Consider the following 4,396-nt stretch of genomic DNA (forward strand, 5'->3'; position numbering starts at 1 on the left):
TATCACAGATCGGTAAATCTTGAAGTTTTTTCCTTATGAGTATTACTTTATTGCGATGCGATATTATGCTTAACACGAGAGTCTTGCGCATACCGATATTATAGAGAAATGGAGGCATTTCCTATCTTTTTTGCAACGCGGCTTTAAAGATATTTCTCTTATCATAGACTTAGGTTAAAAAATATTCAAAAGACCTTTCTAAGCTTACGATGGTAACCTTATTTTGAAGAAAGGAAACTCTTGCTTTTTTTTCTAAAATTTAACTAAGGGTCCCCATTCATTTAGTATTTTGGACAACACTTAAATGAACAAGGGGGGGGGGGGGGTGTTGCTGGCCACAACAATTGGCGATTCACTTGGGAGAACCAGTTATCTCTGATCTTCTATTGACGTTTTCAAACTTCCAAAACAAAAAAAATTTCTCAGAAAACTTAAACTTTATTATAAAAAGATAAAGCATATTATACTTCAAACTGTCAATGATATTTTGTTTCAACCTCTTTCTATTTTAATTACTTGTATCCTCAGTTTGTCCTTGCATTTACATCAGCCATTACTTGGTCTTGTAAAAAATAAAATAAAGTCTTCCCTGTGTAGCAGCCTTTTAAATATGCTCCTTTGTCGCAGGTAGAGCCTCTGCTGCCAGCAGGCGTCCATAGCCTCGACAGGGTTACCTATTACCCAGTAATGATCCTTTATCCTGCTTAAGGTGATCTACAACTCTTAAAGAAAAAACCCAGATTGATACTTTTTCCTTTTTTTATTCTTAAAGAACAATGTCTTGGTTTGGTAGCCAAATTATGACACAGTCATTCACTTGATTTACACTTTTGCTGAACAAGCTGGCTCGCGATGAGACCCCTTGTCTTGTGATTTCAATAATCTTAAGTCGTTGCCCTGTTTTGGTGGACAGTAATGGCAAAGTCAGCAAGTTATAATATCTGTGATCATGATAAGTCGGCTCGTGATGAGACCTCTTATTCTTCAAGATATAGTGTATCCTTGGGTCTTTTTCTAAATGCTGCGATTTTCTTTAGCAGGGAGGAAGTCAATTTTTTTTTTCCTTAAGAAAGTTCTGGACGACAATAATAGAGCTTTTTTGGAAATGGCTCAGGGAATCCTTATTTTGTTATTAATGCCTTTCATTGTACTGACATAAAACAATTTCTTCACTAAGATTTCTTTCTTCAAATTTCTTGGAGTTGAAACTAGTATCATATCTGGGTTAAAGTTCTATTGATAATAAAGATCAAGTTTCCAAAAGATTTGCTATTTATAGAAGCAGAAGTTCAAAATCTTGATAGAGAAAAGGTGTCTTTAGTAAATGTCAAATGCTGTTAACCATAGCAAATTTTATTATGGAGAAAAATATTTAACGAAATGAGAGGTAGACATTCCCTAGGATTATGTACAGAATATGGATAATCTCCTCTTATTTTGCCTACCAACTATTAAAAGTAAACCTAATAACCTAGTTAAATTACTCCTACTCCTATTCTAACTATATACAGAAAATTAACTAGGTGAAATGATATTTCCAGTGGAACCATCTTTTCATTTTTATTCCTACACGTATGTAACTTTCAAACATCAGTGTTAAGAACAAAACTTTTCTTGGACTGTTAATGTTGGATGTGGAATAAGAATGTGTAATTTCAGTTGGAATTATGTCTGAAATTTCTTTCTTATGAAAACTTCTTTCCAACTGGACACCTATTGGATCATAAAAATCAGGATGAATTTCTGTTATGGATTGATGATCTCGTAATAGGAAAGATGACAAGCCAGGTTGCGAATATGATTTTTCAGTTTTAATGGCCTGTAACCTACTGTGCGTTAAAGTCAAGCTTTTAACAATTTCTTGTAAAAGGAAAGTTTCCATATATAAATCACTAAATAAATCAATGAAGAATAGATGGAAATTTCTGGAAAGAGATTTATCAATTGGCGCGAATTGCCGACAAGTTTTGAAAGGTACTTTCCTTCGTTGATGGTGTTTTGGATGCTAAAGAAGTTTTTTAAGGAAGTCTGATATTGATTGATCTTGGAATTGAAAAAGTTCTATACTTCCTTGACACAGTTTAGTTTTCCAAAATGGTAGCACATCTTTCGAATGTTCTTTGATAAGGTGCTCAACATACCATAGTAATCTATCAAAAGTCTGAAAATTTAAAACACAATCCGATTTTGTACAAAATGAGTGCAAGTGAGAAATAAAGAAATGATTATCTGTACAAATAATGTTACAGCACAACTGGGATTGACTTGGAATATCTTGTTTTTCACAAGAACTGGCCAGAATTATGGGATCCGAGCAATTTCGAATTCCGTCTTGTGAATCAGAAGACAAGTTATGATTGTGAACAGGCATGGGGGTTTCCTCATGATATGAATCATAGATCGGGGTATTGTCTTGGATAGTAAAATCATGCAAATGATCTTTTACTTTGAAATGAGGATTGACTGATATGATTCCTGAATTAGAATATCTTTCATTATCTAAGCTTTGTTGAGTTACTTGGGATAAATCAACAACATCATCATTGTCAAAGTAACTATCATAAACGATTTTACAGGTTTCCCTAGATTTCTCTTTTTCGTCATATATTTTCAGACAAGGAAGGTCAAGTGGTTCTTGTTTGAAAATGATCAAAGGATATTCTATAGCTGTCTTTTTATCTTGAAAACCTAATGATGACTCATTTGAATAATCCTCTGTACTTTTTGAGATATCTTTAATATTGAGAGGGGAAAAATTATCATCACTAAAAACATCAGGATAAAGAGAAAAATGCGATTCTGGAACAATGCATTTGAAAATATCATCATAGAAAAATCTTTGTTCATCAGATTCATCATAGACATCGGGCTTTATATCATACCTTTGTGTACTGATACTTTTTGAAAGAGAAATAGTTTGCTGTTCTAACCTTGGCGTCTGCATTTGTTGATTTGCAACGATATTATCTGACCTTCTATCAAAGTCATCTCCTGGTTCCAAGGCAGGCTTTCCTCCAGCATTCTCGCTTTTGTCTTCTTGCATTAGAGCATGCATGTCTCCTAGGTTTTGGGAACTTTCTTCATCATGGCTGATTTGTATATTCAAATTGGAATTCTCATTCACATTAGAAGAAAATGAGACAAAGCTTGGACTAATTTCTGCTTGATCAGACATAGGAGGCAGAGAATGCTCAGCATAATCTGAAGATTCTTCATCCATGAGTTCACTTTCAAGATCATACTTTAGACAATTAAGATGAAATCGCATATTAAAATCCCTAACAGATTCATCTTGTTTCCATAGATAATCAATTTCATCATATACCTGGTCATAGTCATAACAATCAAATTCACAAATGAAAGTCTTGACGAATTGGTCCCAGCTGTGAATTGAGGCAACTGGGAGGGTTCTGCACCATTTTCTAGCTTCCGCCGTGAATGTAAGAGTAAAAATTCTGCATAAAACGCCCTCATCAATTCTTTGAACATCCGAACTTGAAACTCTTTGAATAAATTGAAGAGCATGATTAAAAGCAGAAGAATTATTCTTACCATTGAATTTTACCTGAGACAAGAGTCTTACCACTTCAGGTGGAGTGTTGGAAGAGGTACGAACATGGATGCAACTCCAAATGGGAAGTTTGCGAGCAGCCATCCTGATTCAAATGTTACAATTGAAAATCATGCCAACAGACACTATGTTCAGGCCCTCCTTCTAGCATCAAATATGTTGAAGCCCCGAAAATCGGGTCGACAACAAGGGGGATACCCACCCGGTCCGGACCTTGGTTGGCAGCTCCTTATCCGTTTGGTATAGCGGGTCCGACTGGGGATAATGGGACCAGTTTCTCAATCTAAGGGTGTATGTGTGTGTGTGCAGAGTTGGATGTTGCTGATCTAAGAATACTTAAAGCTAATTTAATTCAAACTTTTAAATTAACTCTATGCTATTGTAATCTAATAAGAAACAACACATCTAAGCTATGCTAACCCGGGGTGTATTTCTTCTATTATGCGATCTAAAGAGATTTCAAACAATAACTGATAATAAAGATCATTCAGCTATCATAAGAATAGAAATCAATTAAGATAAACCACTTTGCATAAAAAGTTAGGCAAAATAGTTGTGAACAACATATCGCATAATAATTTATTCATATATCAAACATAAATAAATGGCTCCACCGTACAGAAGTGTCAAATGGTAACTCATACATTCATGCAGTAACATATAAACAACTGAAAACTGTATATCACTTTAAGAATATAAGTAGAAATGGCCAAGAGATAAAAGTACCATTTATGACTAATCCTACTCATAAGCTTCAAGCAAAAAACGATTTATCTCTACTTGTTCTAACATCTACTAAGAGTACAAAAGTGCAACATCAGTAGC

The sequence above is a fragment of the Pinus tabuliformis genome, chromosome J, assembly GCF_031772625.1.
Source record: "Pinus tabuliformis cultivar Carrire ecotype Pingquan chromosome J, CPIR1, whole genome shotgun sequence".
Lineage (NCBI taxonomy): Eukaryota > Viridiplantae > Streptophyta > Pinopsida > Pinales > Pinaceae > Pinus > Pinus tabuliformis.